This window comes from Mustela erminea, chromosome 16 (assembly GCF_009829155.1).
Source record: "Mustela erminea isolate mMusErm1 chromosome 16, mMusErm1.Pri, whole genome shotgun sequence".
NCBI lineage: Eukaryota > Metazoa > Chordata > Mammalia > Carnivora > Mustelidae > Mustela > Mustela erminea.
The window spans coordinates 22,534,096-22,554,510 of record NC_045629.1 but is presented as its reverse complement, the minus strand read 5'-3'; positions in this window follow the sequence as shown (position 1 = coordinate 22,554,510).

Genomic DNA, 20,415 nt, shown 5'->3' with positions numbered 1-20,415 from the left:
CTCTCAGTAAATACTTGATGAACAAAGTGAAGGAACTCATGAATAGTCGTTATTAAATTTGGGTCTTCTAATGAGGGCTTAGAGAGGTTAATAAACAGTTTTAAGGATATCTTGATTTGGGTATACATTCAGTTCAGTTTCTCCTTTTTGTATTACTTCTTCTTTTTTAAGGTTTATTTATTTATTTCGAGACTGTTATGTTTGATTGCCAGTCAGGGTTCATTATTGATTTTAATTGCCTGTAGAGTGACGTACACACACATACACACACACACAGCATAGATATATATGTTGTCTATATGTGTACATCTGAGTACGTATATATTTAATGTAAAGTATTAACTATCTTAATATTCAAAGATACCCCATGAGACTTGGATGCTCGGAGGAAGTTTGGGAAGGGGACCGGAGTTGAAAGGAGGCTTCTTGAGGGTTGGGAAGCATTTCATAGTATCTTGTGAGGCAGACAGGATTAAGCAAGGATGAGGCAGTAGGGAAATGTGAGTTCATGCTGGGGAGGAATGAGACATAAGAATGGAAACTTAGGTTGGGGACAGGCCTTGTAACCAATTTGTTGCCTTTTTAAAAAAATTTATTTATTTATTTATTTGACAGAGAGAGAGAGTGAGAGAGAGGGAATACAAGCAGGGGAAGCGGGAGAGGGAGAAATAGGCTTCCCATGGAGCAGGGCCGATGTGGGGCTTGATCCTAGGACACCAGGATCATGACCTGAGCCGAAGGCAGACACTTAACGACTCAGCCACCCAGGCACCTCAGTTTGTTGCTTTCTTTCCACGTGTGCATATCAGTATCTCATGTATAGCAATAAAAAGTAATTCAAACAAACCACATAGACTTCACAGCAGTGACTTACCAATAATTATAACTAATCTCTCGAAAGGGTTCTCGAGAATTAAATTTGTTACTCAGATAGTTTTTCTCTTTGGGTCCAAACTGTGTCAAATGTTTTCTGTTGCTTTCTCAAGGAGAGCATGCCTGCCCACATCTTTTATGCTCACACCTGCTCTTCTGTGGCAGAAAAATGAAGGGGACATGGGCCTGCCTGGCAGTGTTGCAGGAGGGTCTACACGGGTCTCCCTTGCTTTCCTTGGAGACAAGACAGAGTTCTGGCCCCTAGCTTTATGATACTTCAGTTAGAGCCATCAGGCTGGCCTTAGCAGGACACATTTCCTGTAAACAGTAAGAGAAAACTAATATCCTTAATGGCTACACTGAAAGTGTCGTCAGCGACTCCCTACACTGCCTGCCTATCCAGATGAAGTTGTGATTATTGATAAGTCTGTGTGCCGGGGATTAGAATACAACTTGCACGTATGCATATTGGGGTGACAGCTCAGGACTTGATGCTGGGGGGAGAACCTGGGAGCTGTGTTTTAAATCTAACTAGAACCCACTGATATGTGAAAATATTTAAAAGTTTTTTCACTTCTTACAAACGGATTATTACTGTGTTGTCCTCCTGCTTCAAAGACGTTTTAAATCTGAGTATTTGGCACAACTGGCCAAAAAAAAAAAATTATTCTGGTCATTTGTCTTTGCTTTTAAAACTTTTCTTCATGGGGAGCCTGGGTGGCGCAGGCTAAGCGTCCGACTCCTGGTTTCCACTCAGGTCATGATCTCAGGGTAGGATCGAGCCCACCTCTGACTCTATTCTCAGCACGGAGTCGGCTTGGGGTCCTCACTCCCACCTCTCCCTCTGCCCCTCTTTCTACTCGCTCACTCTTTCTGTCTCTAAAATAAAAAGAAATACATCTTAAAAATTTCTTTTCATAACTTCGAATGAAACTGATTTCATTCCTTTTATCTTATGTTGCTGGGGTAGGGATTGTGTTTCGGTTTCTTTCTAAAAATACAGGTTCAATCATTTAAACTTAGAGCTAATTAGTGTTGGTAGATAAGACATTTATATTGATTGCCTTGTCTCTTAAAAAATTTTTTTTTCTTCCATCTGGGTAATAATGATGGTATGAAATTCAAAAGATCTTAAGAGTTCATGTTGAAAAAAAAAGTTTTTCTCTTATTTCCTTGCTACTTATTTCCTCTTTTTTTTTTTTTTTTTAAAGATTTTAGAGCACAAGTAGGCAGAGTGACTGGCAGAGGGAGAGGGGGAAGTGGGCTGTTCACTGAGCAGGGAGCCTGATATAGGGCTTGATCCCAGGACCCTGGGATCATGACCTGAGCTGAAGGCAGACACTTAACCGACTGAGCCATCCAGGCACCCCTATTTATTTTCTTCACAGAAGCAACCACTATTTCTGTTTTTCATTTCAGAGAATTCTACAGCACATTTAAGCTTGTGTGTATATCTCTTTAAAAAACTTGCACACACACACATGCACACACACACACACAAGTATCGGCATATATGTTCTGCACCTTACTTTTTGCATTATATATTCTGGATATGTTCTGGATGTTACATATGGAACCATGTAACTCCTTTCAGTAGCTACATAATATTTCATTTACTCAAGCAGTTTTTTGGCTAGATGTTTTGTTGGTTCCAGTGGAAATTATTGTACAAGCCTCACTTGTAAGTATGAGCGTAAGTGTAAGATAAATTTCTAAATTTGGAATTGCTAGGCCCAACAGACTATACATTAAATGTTTTTCACACACATTTCTAAATAGCGCCTCCGAAAACGCTATATAAATTTTGTTGCCACCAACAGTATATGCAAACGCTAGTTGGCTCATTTTCTCACCAAAACAGTGTGTCATCAGATTATTGGTGCTAGTATGAAAGTGATAATGCTGTCTCATTATAGTTTTAATTATTGTAAGTAAACCGAACATTTAAAAATATGTATAAAAGAACTTTTTTTTAATTAAAGATTTTATTTATTTGACAGACAGAGATCACAAGTAGGCAGAAAGGTAGGCAGAAAGAGGAGGAAGCAGGCTCCCTGCTGAGCAGAGAGCCCGATGTGGGTCTCGATCCCAGGACCTTGAGATCATGACCTGAGCCGAAGGCAGAGGCTTAACCCACTGAGCCATCCAGGTGCCCCAAGAGTTGCATGTTCTTAAAAAAAAAAATAAAAAAAGAGTTGCATGCTTCTTGGAATGAGCCAGCCAAGTGCTCTAACCTTTTATCTATTTTTGGTGATTTGTATATCTATCTACCTATATATCCTAAAATTATTAATTAATTATTGTCTTGTGATGTTTGTTGCACATATTTTCCTCATATTTTGTGATTTCTAAATTTTGCTAATATATTCTTTTATGGCTTTAAAAAAAAAGAATTTATTTATTTATTTGACAGAGAGAGAGACAGTGAGAGAGGGAATACAAGCAAGGGAAGCGGGAGAGGGAGAAGCAGGGAACCTGATGTGGGGCTCAATCCCAGGATGCTGGAATCATGACCCAAATTGAAGGCAGAGGCTTAACAACTGAGCCCACAGGCATCCCTCTTTTATGCCTTTTTTAAAAATAAAGATTATTTATTTATTTATTTGACAGAGGCACAGTGAGAGCAGAAACACAAGCAGGGGGAGTAGGAGAGGAAGAGAGAGAAGGAACCTGATGCGGGGCTTGATGTGTGGCTTGATCCCAGCATCCTGGGATCGTGGCCTGAGCCGAAGGCTGATGCTTAAAGACTGAAACACCTAGACACCCCTCTTTTTAAAATTTAAAAAAAAAAGATTTTATTTACTTATTTGACAGAGAGAGAGATCACAAGTAGGCAGACAGGCAGGCAGAGAGAGAGAGGAAAAGAAGCAGGCTCCCCGCTGACCAGAGAGCCCGATGAGGGGCTCAATCCCAGGATCCTGAGACCATGACCTGAGCTGAAGGCAGAGGCTTTAACCCACTGAGCCACCCAGGTGCCCCAAGGGATGTCTTATTTCTTATTTTTAAATTTTTTCAGATAGCTAATCAGTTGACACAATATTATTTATTAATTAATCTATCTTTTCCTTGTTTATTTGAAATCTACTTTCACTATGTGCTAAATTCCTGAGTAAATTTGTTTTTATTTCTAGACTATGTTTTGTTCCATTGATGATACCAAATAAATCTGACAACTTTTAAAAGAAGTTTTGCAAAATGATTCAGAATTTAATTGAAACACAGTATTTCCTATCATTTTATTTTAAGATTTTATTTATAAAGTTTTTTTTTTTTTTTTTAAAGATTTTATTTATTTATTTGACAGAGAGAGATCACAAGTAGGCAGAGAGGCAGGCAGAGAGAGAGAGAGGAGGAAGCAGGCTCCCTGCCGAGCAGAGAGCCCGATGCGGGACTCGATCCCAGGACCCTGAGATCATGACCTGAGCCGAAGGCAGCGGCTTAACCCACTGAGCCACCCAGGCGTCCCAAGATTTTATTTATTTATTTGACAGAGAGAGAGAGAGATCACAAGTAGGCAGAGAGAGGAGGCAGAGAGAGAAGGGGAAACATTCTATCATTTTAGACAACAAAAATCACCATGATTCTAAGATATTTTATTTTTTAAAAGATTTTATTTATTTATTTGACAGAGAGAGACACAACGAGAGAGGAAACACAAGCAGGAGGAGCGGGAGAGGGAGAAGCAGGCTTCCTGCCCAGCTGGGAGACCAATGTGGGGCGGGTCCCAAGACCCTGGGATCATGACCTGAGACGCAGGCAGATGCTTAATGACAGAGCCACCCAGGCCCCCCCCCCCCCCCGAGGTCTGATTTTTTATTTGATCTTTGATTTGTTAAAAGACCTTTAGACTTATTCTATATTTAAGCCCCACTTTCACTCAAAAATGCCTCCATTTTGTGCTACTAAAAATTGTGGGTTCTTGGGATGCCTTGATGGCTCAGTGGGTTAAAGCCTCTGCCTTCGGCTCAGGTCATGATTCTGGGGTCCTGGGATCCAGGCCTGCATTGGGCTCTCTGCTCAGCAGGGAGCCTGCTTCCCCGTTCTCTCTCTCTCTCTGCCTGCTTCTCTGCCTACTTGTGATCTCTGTCAAATAAATAAACAAAATCTTTAAAAAAAAATTGTGGGTTCTCATACAAACATTAGGCATGAAAACAAAATATTTCACAGTAGTTTTATTAAATCTTTTTTGTTTGTTGTTTTGTTCAATTTTAATACTGAAATATATGAAAACCACTGTTGGCAGTATCATTGTTGTCTCCTTACTGTATCATTCAAGATGAAGCTTTCTTTTCTTTTTTTTTTAAGATGAAATTTTCAAATATGTCTGCCCTTAATTTTCTTCCAAGTAAAGATTTTTAAAAATTGTGGTAACATAAAACTGACCTGTGACCCATTTCCAAGTGTACATAGTTCAAGGCATTAAGTACATTTGCATTGTTGTGCAACACTCCCCATTAATCATTTACTTTTTAAAATAAAAGAAATTAAATACATTTACTTTTTAAAATAACTTTTTAAAATAAATGTACAGCTTGCCATGAAAAAGACAGATCAGCTTAAAAATGATACGTTGACTCCTGAGAAGCAAAAGCCAGTCAGTAATTTGAAACTGATGTGCGTGGCGTCTTTCTGGAACACAAATGTGTTCTATAAAAAGGAATGTGTTTCTTGGCTCTAAGTGCCAATACATTAAATCTGGCCATTTAGATATTGATCTGAAACTGGTTCTTAAACTCTCTTATTCAGCCTGGACTCAGAGACCAAGCTGTGGCTTCTGTCCTCGTTACTCATAGGACAACAGGACGTGTCAGCAGCCTCCACTCAGTAGCTGTGGCCTTCTTTGTGGAAGTGTACAAGGCCCACCTGGAGCTTTTAGGTTTTGGATGAGCTTCTCCCAGTGTTACTTAGATAAGTGCAGAAAGGCCTCTTTTGTGTCCCCTGCCCCCTTCTCATCTTGCTTCAGGTGTTGCTTCCATCAAATGAGCCACTTAATCTGGGAATATCTTTTTTTTCCTTCATGTAGACATATGTTGGTGGTGCTGTGAATGAAAGGTGCTAGCCAGCCATATTGTTGCTCACTACCACAGAAGAAGTGTTATCCGGGCGGGATTCTAAAGACTGTCCTTCTGAGTGGAGTGGCCCATTTCCAAAGGGAGTGTTTTTTTTTCCCTCTGTCATGTGGAGGGACATATGTTAATGAATGGGGGCAGGAGAGAGGCAATTAAAGGAAGCTCTTGGCCTCTGGCAGCCTTGTCAGCTCTTGGAGCCGGATCAGGAGCAGCTGTGCAGCTCTTCCTGACAGAACCCTGAGCCTCCACACGCTGAAGAGGCTGCTTTCCGGCCGATTGCTGCCATGACGGAAGACATAAGGGGCCTCATCGGTCCATTTTCCGGTGGCAATTGCGCCCTGTTCTAGACCTTTTTGGTGTAGTTATTTGCATAGCTTGTCTCCCAAAAGTTAAAAATTCACCTCCTGTTATGGAAAGTTACAGGATGTGACAGACTGTCTTTGTGACTGGAATTAATCTTTGCATGAGAAAGGAAGAAAGAGGTCCCCTCTCTCCACTTTCTAAACCACGTTGAGAGAAGCTGGAATCCGAACCAGCACCAAATCAACCAATGCAAGTTAGTGAGTGTGAGAAATATTATCAGAGCCTTGATTCTTACGCACCCCCCCCACCTCCAGCCCTGTAGCTGACTTGAAGACTAATAATAGTATTTTCACTGTAGGGTCGCAGGGAACATGAAGTTAGTTAACAGACACAGCGTACAGATGAGTGCTTTGTACCAAGTAATCAGGTGTTAGCTAGTGTGGTAAGTGTTGTCATCATCACTTTGTGTCTCAGACCATCTCTCAGTGTGTTCTGAGACATCAGCCTTTCTGAGAACCTCTCTTTTAGGTTTGCCTTTTGTTGAGCATTTGCTTGGACTTGCTGTCAAGAGGCAAAAACTGCCACGATCCCTCTTTCTCTGTGAAACAAAACAGAACAAAATAGAAACAATGTTATTTCAGATTTTGTTTCCGATCACAGCTAGAGATCACATTGCCTTTTTTTTTTCCTCCCTAAATAAATGATGTTTTCTTTAAGTGTATTTGTTCATAGAAAGATGTTTTGGAAGAGAAAATGGGTCCTGGAATTTTAAACTTGGAAGGTTTTCATTCATTCATTCCACTGCCAGGGGCTGCAGAAATGAAGAAGCAGATGTGGCCACTGCCCTAGGGAAGCTTTCCTTCTAGAATTGAAAATAGGCAATAAACCTATGAATAAGTGCACAGAGCCATTAAACCATAAATATATGTCGCAAGAAAGCAAAACAGACATTTGCTAAAGAAGTGCCTGATGAGGTGAGGGGTTGCTATATCGGGCAGTCTGAGAAGATTTTTAAAGGAGGTGACATTTGACGTCTGGATGGTTAGGAGGAGGAATGAGCCCTGCAAGATCCTGGGGAAGAGTGTTCAAACCAGAAGGAACAACATGTGCCAAGTTCTAAAGCCAAAGCCAGATGGGTTTGTTGGAAGGGGTGAAAGGTTGTGTGTATAGACAAAGGGATACATTGAGGCTTGGGAGAGGCAGGCAGGGCAAGATCTTTTAGGATCTTCTCTCATGGTAAGAAATTTGGATTTTATGCCAGTGGAATGTGAAGTCCCTTGAGGGCTTTAAGGGGAAGGTCATGATTTATGACATTTTTAATTGCTTTGGTTGCTGAGTGGAGAATGAATGGAAGTGATGGGCAAAGAGTGGGACCAGGGAGGCTGGTTAGGACCCTGCTGCAGTGGTCCTGGTGGGAGTCATGACAGGGGGCTTGGGCTAGGGACATCTTGCAGTATAGAAGGGCCACTGTGGGGACACGTTGTGAACATAGAGTTGATATGACAGGCTTGTATGTCATGGATGTGCAGGTTGAGAGAAGAAGACTCAAGGTGTTGAGATGATCCTACCCCAAGGTTTTGGTTTGAGCAACTAAGTGACCATGGGTTCATGTAGTCTAATAGTCTTCTGACTTTTGAATTCTATGAGCTGTTAACACAGATGAAAGATTAGGGGATAGATCAAATAGTGATGCTATTTTCAATTTTTCCATGTAAGTCAAAAACAAAGCAGCAGCTATCATTTCCTATGACTGCTATTTAAAGAAGAGTGGAGACTAAAGATGAAACAGTAGGAAGGAGGGCGCCTGGGTAGCTCAGTTGGTTAAGTGTTTGTTTGTCTTTGGCTAAGGTCATGATCCCAGGGTCTTGGGATCGAGTCCTGCACTGGGCTCCCTGCTCAGCAGTGAGTCTGCTTCTTCCTCTGACTTTCCCCCCCTCATGTTCTCTCTCCCTCATTCTCTCTCTCTAATAAATAAATAAAAGCTTAAAAAATAGATAAGATAGGGGGCGCCTGGGTGGCTCAGTGGGTTAAAGCCTCTGCCTTCGGCTCAGGTCATGATCCCAGTGTCCCGGGATTGAGCCCCGCATCGGGCTCTCTGCTCAGTGGGGAGCCTGCTTCCTCCTCTCTCTCTGCCTGCCTCTCTGCCTATTTGTGATCTGTCTGTCAAGTAAATAAATAAAATCTTTTTAAAAAAAATATAAGATAGGAAGGATTAGTTTTGTGTAATCTCATAACTAAAAGCAATTCTTTATTCATTTTTATTTTACTTTTAAAAGATTTTTCTTATTATCTCTATTATTATTATTTTTTTTAAGTGGGCTCCACGCTGGCGACTCTGGGATCAAGACCTGAGTCGAGATCAAGAGTTAGACATTCAACCAACTGAGCCATCCAGGCACCTCAAAAGATTTTTATTTTTAAATAATCTCTATACCCAACATGGGGCTCAAATTTACAACCCCGAGATTAGGAGTCACATGCTCCGAAGATTGAGCTAGCTAGGCATCCTGAAGGGTAATCCTTTGAATTCAATAAAGTGAGCTCTAGGAAAAATTCATGACTTTGCTTTTTTTTTTTTTTTTTTTTTTAAATCATTTTGTTTCAGATCAGTAGAAACTGTCATAGCTGGACAGATATTTGGGATCTGCTGGTTTAGTTCATCCTTCCAGTTTAGGTGGAAATCCTAATTATGGTATCCCTGACAGATGTTCTTGTAGCTTCTGCATGAATACTTCCCATGGAGGGCACACACTGTCTCAGCAGGCAGCCCATCCCACTGTGGAGAAGTTCTAACTGATGGACGGCTTCCCTGCCAGCCCTAAATCCTAGCCCCGTCTGCCTGACATACACAGAATAAAGCTGATCTCTCGGCAGCACTTCATCTTTCAGACATCTGAAGACATCAGTCATGTCCACCTTTTTCAAAAGGCAAACATGTCTAGCTCCTTTAACTAAGTCTCACTGGATCCAGACGTGGAGCACATAAACAGCGAAGGCATGGAGGTCCCAAGCTCGCCACCCTTGATGTCCCCCAGCAGGCATTCAGTGGGGCTGTGGTGTCTGTCTTCCTGCCCAGTCCTGCACACAGATTGGGGAGAGTTGGAGAAAAAGCGTCTATCTCCCTTTAAGCGATTTAGGCTATATATCTGGACATCTATTTTGAAATTGAGGCAGGATGAGGAATTTAAATGCACACACAGATCTTGATTTCATAACCCCCTTGGGCATTAACATCATTTGAGAGAGACCTGGATTTAGAAGACAAATTAATTCATGTTCAGAGCTTTAGGGCTTAAAAAATCCAGACTTGCTTCTGATTAATGTCAGGGAGGCTACTTCTGACTTTACAGGCAGGTAGCTTAGAACTAATGTTTGTGAAAGCACCTAGCACAGTGCTGGCTATTTGGTAAAGATTTCTTTTCTTTCCTTTTTTCCCTTCCTGACTTCTTTCCTCCCTTCTTCTTTCCTCATCTTCTTTTTCCTTGTATATAATTAATCTTTCCAGTTTTATTGATGTCACATTGACATTCAGGATTGTGTAAGTTTCAGGGGTACATCACAGTGACCCAACTTCCATATATTGTGAAGTGATGATTGCAGTGAGTTTTGTTAATATCCATCATCTCCTATGGATACAGAACGAAAAGGAAGAAAAAGTTTCTTTTTTTTCCCTTGTGACAAGAACTCTTAAGATTTACTCTCTTAACAACTTTCAAATATACTGTATGGCTATGTTAAGTATAGTCATCATGTTGTACAATAATGCCCAGTATTTATTTATTTATTCAAAAGATTTTATTTATTTATTTGAAAGAGAGAGAGAGAGAGAGTGCATGAGCAGCAGGAAGGTAGGGGCAGTGGGCAGAGAGCCCTAGGTGGGCCTTGATCCCAGGATGCTAGAATCATGACCTGAGCTGAAGGCAGACACTTTACCAACTGAGCCACCCAGGTGCCCCCATACCCAGTATTTATTTTTCTCAAAACTGGAAGACTATCCTTTGACTACCTTCCTGCAACTTCCCCTCTCTCTCCCTTCTCCCTCTGGTAACCACACATCTGGTCTCTTTTTTTTATGAATTTGATTTAACTTGATATTTTTTAGATTCCACATATAGGCAAGATCATACAGCATTTGTCTTTCTCTGTCTGACTTACTTCACTTAGCATAGTGCCCTCAACATCCATCCATGTTGTTACAAATGGCAGGATTTCCCTCATTTTTATGGCTGAATAATATCCCATTGTATATGGACACCACATTTTCTTTATCCATTCATCAGTTGAAAGAGGTTGTTTCCATGCCTTGGGTATTGTAAATAATGATGCAGTGGATATGGGAGTGCAGCTGTCTCTTTGACATAAGGAAATGGAAAAGTGGAAATCTTGGATCATATGGTAGTTCTACTTAATTTTTTGAGGATCCTTAATACTGATTTCCAGAGAGCTTCTTTCAATTTACTATCCCAACAACAGTGCATAAGGGTTTCCTTTTCTCCACATCCTCACCAACACTTGTTACCTCTTGTCTTTCTGGTGATGGCCATTCTAACAGGTGTAAGGTGAATTCTTACTGTGATTCTGATTTACATTTTCCCAATAATTAGTGATGTTGAGCACCTTTTCATGTATCTATCAACCATTCACATATCTTCCTTGGAAAAATGTCTGTTCATGTTCTTTGCCCATTTTTAATTGGATTGTTCTTTTGCTATTGAGTTTTATGGCAGGAACCCCTTACCAGATATGCAATTCGCAAGTATTTTTTCCCATTCTGTAGGTTGTCTTCTCATTTTGTTGATTGTTTCTTTTGCTGTGCAGAAGGTATTTAGTTTGAGGTAGTCCCACCCATTTATTTTTTATTTTGTTGTTTGTGCTTTTCAGTAACGAATTAAAAAAATCATTGCCTAGACCTGTGTCAAAAAACTTTTCTCCTATGTTTATCTGTCACTCAGCCATTTCCTAATGGAAGCATGAGATCCTTAGGCTACTCCCATCTTTGCCCAACTTACTCTTCCCAAGACTAGGCTGGGAACCTCTCTTTGGCTGAGTTACCGGTGGGTACATTCCAGTGCAGGCCATGAATGCCTGCAAACCCCACTCCACTTCACACCCTAGGAGTGGTTGGGCTTGGCTTGCCCAGTCTGGAGGAAGCCACTCGCTGGCAGAGAACAGTGGCTTCTCTCTGTCCTGAGGTACATAATTAGGCCAGTGACTGCATGCGTTTACGTTTGTTCACTGTGTACAATGTGGTTCTCGATGACTAAGGTTCCTTTTCTGGGACAAGGGCAGTTAAGACCCCAAAGACAAAACTGCCAATGTCAGCTTTCCAATATTACTCAGCTTGAATATTATATACTGATCAATCCCTCAAACTGAAAATCTATTCCAATATTCCAGATTTTACTTCTCCAGATACGTTAAGAGCTCTGAGAAAAAAAAGAAAAATTTCCCTGAAATTTAGTATCGTCCTAAATGTTACTAAACATTTATATCCAGCTTCTTTAAAAGGCCAGTTTAGGAATTTATCTTTCAGGCATGCTAAATGACCAGATCTAAGGATAATGCCAGTTTGTGCCCATGTGTGGGACTAGTGATCTACATGAGTGAGAATCCCTGTGTAATGTCAGCCTGTACAAAATGGGGCAGGTTTCGCTCTGTGGACAGAGTTCCTTCTTGTAGGGGTCTGCAAGGGGCCTAGACTTGTTCTGATGGAGACTATCTCATCACCCTGTGGGTCTTGTTCGGGAGGACTGAGCCTAGCTTCCTCTTTCTCCACTCTCCCCTTGCTCGCTAGGTTCAAGGCCTACTGGTCTTTTTGTTCTTCGAACCAGTCAAGCTTCTTCCCACCTTAGGCTCCTTGCACTTGCTTTTGCTGTTACTTTCTGCCCCCCCTTGTAGATATTCACATGCTTGCCTAAGTCATTTAACTCATGTTATCTCCGATGTCACTTTCTGAATCTACTTTGACCTCTCTCATCATCCCCTTTAAAGGAACAATGTTTTGTTTTCTTTTCTTCAAAGCTCTTATTTAATTCATGTGTTCTTTACTGACTCTCTTTCTCTGCCAAGATATAGATGTCAGAAGAGCAGAAACCACATCTATCTTATTAATTCTCTATCCCCAGTACCTAGAACATAAAAGATCCTCAATAAATTTTGTTGAACAGTTGGGTAATAGTGTCCATTTTGGGAAGAGAGGCAGGAGAGAATGTACCTTCCCAGTGCCTAAAGGACTTCTCTGTGATGTAGAGGAAAGCAACCATCTTTTCTCCTTAGTAGTCCTGATACTTTAGGTGAGCTGGTTGCCCGTTGGGAGAACTATAAATCTGACTTACTTTGTGAATCCATTTTGAGATAATCAGTGTGTGTGTGTGTGTGTGTGTGTGTCTGGCATCCCAGAGTTATCAGAATCCTAATGAAAAAAGAAAGGAGATGAAGAGGGGGATAGGTGGGAATCTTATTGTAAGAAAATCACACCAGAGGTTTGCCTGGGTGACTCGGTCAGTTAAATGCCTTCAGCTCAGGTCATGATCCCAGGGTCCCATGAGTCCCGAGTTGGGCTCCCTGCTCAGTGGGGACCTGCTTCTCCCTCTCCCTCTGCTGCTCCCCTTGCTTGTGCTCTTTCTTTCTTTCTTTTTTTTATAAAAGATTTTATTTATTTATTTTTCAGAAAGAGAGAGAGAGAAAGCACGCAAGCAGGCAGAGAGGCAGGCAGAGGCGGAGAGAGAGGCAGGCTCCCTGTTGAGCAAGGAGCCCGATGCGGGACTTGATCCCAGGACCCTGGGATCATGACCTGAGCCGAAGTTAGCGGCTTAACCCACTGAGCCACCCAGGTGTCCCTGTGCTCTTTCTTTCTGTCAAATAAATAAATAAAGTCTTAAAAAAAAAAAAAAAGAAAGAAAATCACACTGGAGCCTTCTAGGAAGGAAGGTGAACCAATAGGGAAATGGGAGGTAAGCTAGTGCACAAGATGTATAGGAACTATGGGTAGAGGAGTGAGGACTCTCATCTCCCCTGTTTGTGGTGTATACCTTTTCATTTTCTTTCCTTTCCTCCTTCTTCTTTTCTTCCTTCCTTTCTTTCTTTCTTTTTTTTTTTTTAGATTTTCTTATTCATTTTAGAGAGTAAGAGAGACAGACAGAGAAAGCATGAGCAGGGGTAGAGGGAGACAGAGAAGCAGGCTCCCTGCTGACCAGGACCCAGCCAGGACCCAGAGATAATGACCTGAGCCGAAGGCAGATGCTGAACCATCTGAGCTACACAGGTGCCCTTCTTTTTCTTTTCCTTTTTCTTTCTTTCTTTATTTTTTTTTCTCAAGATTTTATTTATTTATTTGAGAGAGAACACGAGCAGGGGGAGGCGCAGAGGGTGAGGGAGTGGGAGAAGCAGACTCCCCACAGAGCATGGAGCCTGATGTGGGGCTCGACGTGGGACTTGATTCTAGGACCTGGAGATCATGCCTTGAGGTGAAGTTAGATACTTAACCAACTGAGCCACCCAGGTGCCCCTGGTGTGGAGCTTTATTATCACATTGCTCTAGTCATAGTCTGGGTAGACATAAGAAGACACAACTCTAAGTAAGAAAAATAAGAAAGGAAGAAAAGGGGGAAAAAGTAAAAATAGGGAGAGGTAAAAGTTTAAGGGAATTTAAGTGAAGAACTATCTAGGGACACCTGGCCGGCTCAGTCAGGAGAGCATGCAACTCTTGATCTTGGGGTCATGAATTCAAGCCCCATGTTGGGTAGAGTCACTCAAAAAAAAAATTGTGGCATCCATCCAAGAGTAACCTTATTTCTGAAGATTTATTGTAAGTAAAAAGACTATGTGGGGAACTGATAAATGTTTATACTCTATTGAGAGAATTAAAAAGTGTAATTAAAAAAAAGAGTCATCCAAGAAAAAATTGAAAAAAATCAGACAACTGAAAGCTGAAAGTTTAAAGCAGGTAAAAGAATGAGATTGAAAATGAGAGGTGAAATAAAATTTTAAAATAAAAGATGTGAGGGTGCCTGGGTAGCTCAGTTGGTTAAGTGACTGCCTTCGGCTCAGGTCATGATCCTGGAGTTCCAGGATCGAGTTTCACGTAGAGCTCCCTGCTCAGCAGGGAGTCTGCTTCTTCCTCTGACCCTCCCCCTCTCATGCTCTCTCTTTCTCTCTCTTAAGTAATAAATAAAATGTTTAAAAAATAAATAAAAACTTCAACTACTGAAATAAAAAGGTAAGTATGAAAGTGAGAAGACTATAACATATGTTAAAAATAAAGTTAGGGATTTGAGAATGAAATAGTTCTTTTTTTTTAAGTGTCAAAGTAAAGGAAAAAAAAACTTTAAGAAGTCCTCAAAAGAGGGAAAAAGAAGAAGTTAAAGTGAAAGAAATAAGAGAGAAAGTAACTGCAAGAAGTCTAAATGATGAAGACATTCTAGAGGGAAACAGACCATTGACAGCAGCTGAAATGGGAGGGGGGCTGGGCATCTTCTTCCGGGGTGAACTGCCTACAGTACATGATCTTTGAAAACACCCTGCAGGGCTGGCCAGCTGTGCGGAGGCCATGTTCAGCAGTGGCATTTGGAAATGTGCCACCATGTGGTGCTCAGGAGGACATGAGTCTTCCTGAAAGGAAGTTGGGCTAGTTAACCACGTTCTTAAAAATTCCAACTAAGACTTTTGAAAACTAAGTGAAGAATCTAGCCAACATTCACTGGGGGAAATTGGGAACCTCTAAATGTTTGACGTAGGAGCCCATCATATATGAGAAATATTAAACCACAGGGCCTGGACACTGGAGATATGCTAAGAAGCTACATTAGTGAATAATCCAGAAGTGAAATGTTCTACAAGTCTAGATTGGCAGTGAGATGTATTAGGGGAGGGAGAGATGCGTGAGAGAATCTAAAAAGGCTTGATGATACATAGTAATGGGTTAGGTCATAAGAAAGAGTTACTGATGAGTCCATTTTGGTTTTTTTTTTTTAATATTTTTAAAAAAACTTTATTTATTTGTCAGAGAGAGAGAGAGAGAGAGCGACCGCACAGCCGGGGGAGCAGCAGGCAGAGGGAGAAATAGCATCAGAGCCTGACGCGGCACTCAATCCTAGGACCTGGGGATCATGACTGAGCCAAAGGTAGATGCTTAAACTACTGAGCTACTCAGGGATCTGATGACTCTGGTTTTAAACTGAGTCTGTATTTTGGGATATTAAGAAGAACTCCTGCCTCAACTGACTTATACAATATGAAATGTATATCCTCTCAAACATAAATAAGTCTAATATGGTTCTGAGGTTGGTTAATTCAGTGGCTCCGAGTCAAAGGTGATAGATAGCAAAGACTCATTTTCTTGTATATTCGTGAGTTGACTGGCCTGAGTATGGCTTTGGTTGTTTTCTTCATGGTCCAAGATGGCTGCTTTAGCTTTATATCCTCATCCTCATAAACAGATGTTAACTCTAACTGGATGAAGAGGGGCTGTCTCTTTCTACCAGTGGAAAATCTCCCAGAAATCCTCCTTTCTTTTCTGGCAGTCTTCCTCTGATGTCTCATTAGTTATAGTCATGTAACATGCTCATGTCTAAACTAATTATTGTGAGGGAAATAAGAGTGTGAATAAGTCGTTCATGATTGGGGAAGGGTCTAGGCTTCTCTGAAACCAATAACCATGTACCATCTGAATAAAATCAAGCTTCCATTAGCTAGGAAGATGATAGAGGTATGATTGTGAATATAGGCAACCATCAGTGTCTGTCTGGGGGTCTGACTATGGCATGTTTTACATGCTGCTCTAGGGTCTGGTTCTAAGAAGTTTGCCGACAAACAACACAATGAAAAATAAACACATGATGGAGTTCCTGGCTGGCTCAGTCAGTTAAGCCACCAACTCTTGATTTTGGCTCAGGTCATGATCTCAGGGTTCTGAGATCAAGCCTCATACTAGCTGTGGAGCCTGCTCAAGATTCTCTCTTTCTCTCTCTCTGCCCCTCCCCTCTCTAAAAAAATAAAAAAGTGAACAAGTGAGACTACATCAAGTCTTCTGTACAGCCAAAGAAAGCATCAATAGAGTGAAAAACAACCTGGAATTTTCCCATTCCTCTGGAATGGGAAAAATATTTGCAAACCATATATCTGATGAAAAGTTAATATCCAAAATACATAAAGAACTCATACAACTCAATAGCAAAAAACATAACCCAATTACAAAACAGCCAAAGGACATAAATAGACATTTTTCCCAAAGAAGATACACAAAAGGCCAACAGAAAAGATGGAAAGATGCTCAACATTTCTAGTCATTAAGGAAATGTAGATTAGAACCACAATGAGATATCCCCTCATGTCTGTTATAATGGCCACCAACAAAAAGACAAGAAGTAAGTGTTGGCATAGATGAGAGAAAAGGGGATTCTTGTGCATTGTTGGTGGGAATGTAATTTGGCGCAGCCACCATGGAAAACAGTATGAAGGATCCTCAAAAAATTAAAAATAGAAATACCATATGATCCTGCAATTCCACTTCTGGGAATATATTCAAAGGAAACAAAATAGCTAACTTGAAAAGCTATCTGCATCCTCCTGTTCATAGCAGTGTAATTTACAACAGCCAAGACATGGAGAAAACCTGTGTCCGTCAATGGATGAATGGATAGTGAAGTTGTGGTGTATATATATATGCCATGAAATATATTCAGTAATAAAAAATGAGGAAATCCTGCTATTTGTGACAATATAGCTGGATCTTGAGCACATTATGCTGGATGAAATAAGTCAGAGACAGACAAATGCTGTATGATCTCACTTATATTTTGAAAAAGGCAGAGGGTGGAGGAGGAGGGAATTGGAAGAAGGTGGTCAAAGGTACAAATTTCCAGTTATAAGTACTAAGGATATAATGTACAACAGCGTGACTACAGCTAACTCTGCTGTGTGGTATGTAAGAAAGTTGTAAAGAGGGTAGATCCCAAGAGTTCTTGTCACAGGGAAAGTTTTTTCTTTTTGTCTTTCTTTCCTTTTCATCATATCTCTGTGAGATGATGGATGTTACCCAAATCTATTTTGGTTATCATTTTGCGATATATGTAAATCAAACCACCATGCTGTACATCTTAAATTTATAGATATATTATTTCTCAGAGGTGTATTATTTCACAGTAAAATTTTCTCAGGTGTATTATTTCTCAGGTGTTTTATATTCTCAGGTGTATTATTTTCTCAGTAAAATTGGGAAAAAAAATTTTGTCCAAAGGCTCAGAGTTATAAGTGTACCTATTTTAGGGGCGCCTGGGTGGCTCAGTGGGTTAAAGCCCCTGCCTTCGGCTCAAGTCATGATCCCAGGGTCCTGGGATCGAGCCCTGCATCGGGCTCTCTGCTCAGCGAGGTGCCTGCTTCCTCCTCTCTCTCTGCCTGCCTCTCTGCCTACTTGTGCTCTCTGTCCGTCAAATAAATAAATAAAATCTTAAAAAAAAAAAGTGTACCCATTTTAGGAGAACAGCTTACAAGGGTCCTCCAGGAAAGAGCACTTTATCCAATTGGAAAGAGTTTTAATTATCCCTACCTTTGTCTAGATAATCTTAATCCTTTTAATTATCTCTCTAAGTCATTTTTTTTCAAGCTTTTTAATCATTATTGTGGCTAAGCTTCGAGTTTTTCGAAATTTAAATAGGCAGGTAAGGACCTGGGAAATAAAATGTTCTGTGTATATTGAATTCTGGGAAAAGAACTAAATACGATTTTAAACTGCCGACATCATACAATATGTCTGTCTATAAATGAGAAAATAGCAAAAGCAATATGATGTTAGCCAAAGCTACTCTAGAGTTCACGCAGAGCATGTATCCGTCATCTGTGGAGGAAATGGTCCCACAGAAGAGGGCCCTTGTCTTTCCATACTGCTTTAGTCTTGAAATTTTACATGCAAAAACCTTTATTCAAACAGAAGGACTGCAGCAAATTTAGTTCAATGGGCGCTAGGAAATTAAGCTGGAAGAGATTTCCTTCTTCTGTGAAGCCACTCATCCAGTTTATTGGAAAATTTTGCTTTCAGCAATATTTTGTGTCCAAGTATACTTATATAGCAAAAAAAATATGTTTATTTACATAAAACTCATGGATTCATTTCATTAAAGAGAAGCCAGCGAAAAGTGTATGTGCGATACTGTGCAGATTTTTTCCAACAGGGGTACTGTGGGAAGAATCCAGAGCTGGAATCTGCAACCCATTGCCACTCTTTACTCAGTTAACTGAGCTAATGCTCCAAGGGCATTAGCACAATGCCTGTCATGTAAAACTACTACTATAACTACCATTAAATCTCATATATTATGGGGTAAGTAGTAGGGTTATCCCCACTTTACTCATAAGGGGTTAGTTAGTAAATGACAGAGCTGGGGTTAGAGCTTCAAGCTGGTGAGGGGACACTGGGTAGGTGCCCTTTTGATCCCACTTCCTGTTTTCTTAGTTGTGCAAGGTTAAAAGTAAAACAGGTTTTTTGTTTGTTTTTGTTTTTGTTTTTCACCAGCAAAATTGGTTTATTTGGGAATAGCAGAGGAATTGCCATTAGGGACATTCCAGCGTTGGCAAAGCATAGGCAGTCTGGGGAGGAATGTTACTTTATAGAGAAAAGGAGGAAGTTGGGAGGGGCTGCTTTGTATGAAAGTCGGTTGGAGGAAATGGAGAGTTCAGGGTAATGACAGCTCCTCATTAGGTGAATTGTGGTATTTTCTTATTGGCTGAGCTTGGTGTTGGGCAAGGAGAAATTCTTCCTCCTGGAGTAGTAAAGTAGGTTTCTTCCTGTTGGAAATTAAGGTAAGACTCTTCCTTTTAGGGTCTGCAATTAATAAGTAGTAGGACACAAGACCTCTGGTCTCCCTACCCCTTTGAAAATTTTTTAAATTATTATATTAAAGATTTATTTATCTATTTTGGAGAGAGTGGGCATGCGATCAATTATGAGTGGGGGGAGAGGGGGAGAGAGAGAGAATCGTAAGTAGATCCCTTGCTGAGCAGCTTGATCTCACCACCCTGAGATCATGACTTGAGCCTAAATCAACAGTCAGATGCTTAACTGAGCCACCCAGGCACACTTCCCCACCCATTTTATCTTTAAATTTTTATTATTTTAAAATTATTTTTAATTTTTTTATTAAAGATTTTTATTTATTTGACAGAGAAAGAGAGAGAGATCACAAGTAGGCAGAGAGAGAGGGGGAAGCAGGCTCCCTGCTGTGCGGAGAGCCTGATTTGGGGCTCGATCCCAGGACCCTGAGATCATGACCTGAGCCAAAGGCAGAGGCCTAACCCACTGAGCCACCCAGGCACCACCCTCCCTGCTCATTTTAAATGGGGTTTCCTGTCTTTAGCTTTACAGTTACATAAAGAAGCTGTTACTGAAGCCCTTACTTCCTTAGGTTGCATTATTCTTGGGATTTATCAAATCTGGGGAGAATAATTGTAGTGATATATAGAACCCCAAGCCCCCTCCCATGTTTTCCCCTCTCGTTTTTCCCCTATTCCCTTTGTGTGTTGATGTCCTGCTTAGAATTTGCAGCTTCAGATGTGGCCATTCACAGCAGCTCTTCTACGTCCACTGGGGCCCTTTCTTTTCTGGTCTTATGTTTTCACTATTTCTTGCTGTTGGTGGGATTGAAGGGAGCCTTTGTTCTATAATCAGCAATTCCATCAATTTTCTAGACCCTTAAAAGGTAGCCACGTTTTTTGGATATAAAGTTTTAGGGCAAGGGCTGCAGCCTCTGGGGGACAACATGCAGTTTTTCATTCCTTGATGCATTCCTTGATCATTTTATTGAGTTCCTAGTTGTTCAGACAGGTTGATGTATTCATCTGGTTCTTTGCTCTCCTTTCCTTTTGGCATGTCAGACTTTCTGTGGTGTCACATTCTTTATGCCTGAAATTATAACTGTGAGAATTTCCTTAGTGAAGATTTGCTGGTGACCAACTCTGTTTTTGTCTGTCTGTAAAGGCCTTTATTTGTCCTTTTTCCCCCCCAAGATTTAGTTTATTTATTTAATAGAAGACACAGCGAGAGAAGGAACACAAGCAAGTCAAGTGGGAAAGGGAGAAGCAGGCTTTTCGCTGAGCAGGAAGCCCGATGCGGAACTTGATCCCAGAACCCTGGGATCATGACCTGAGCTGAAGGCAGACACTCACCGACTGAGCCACC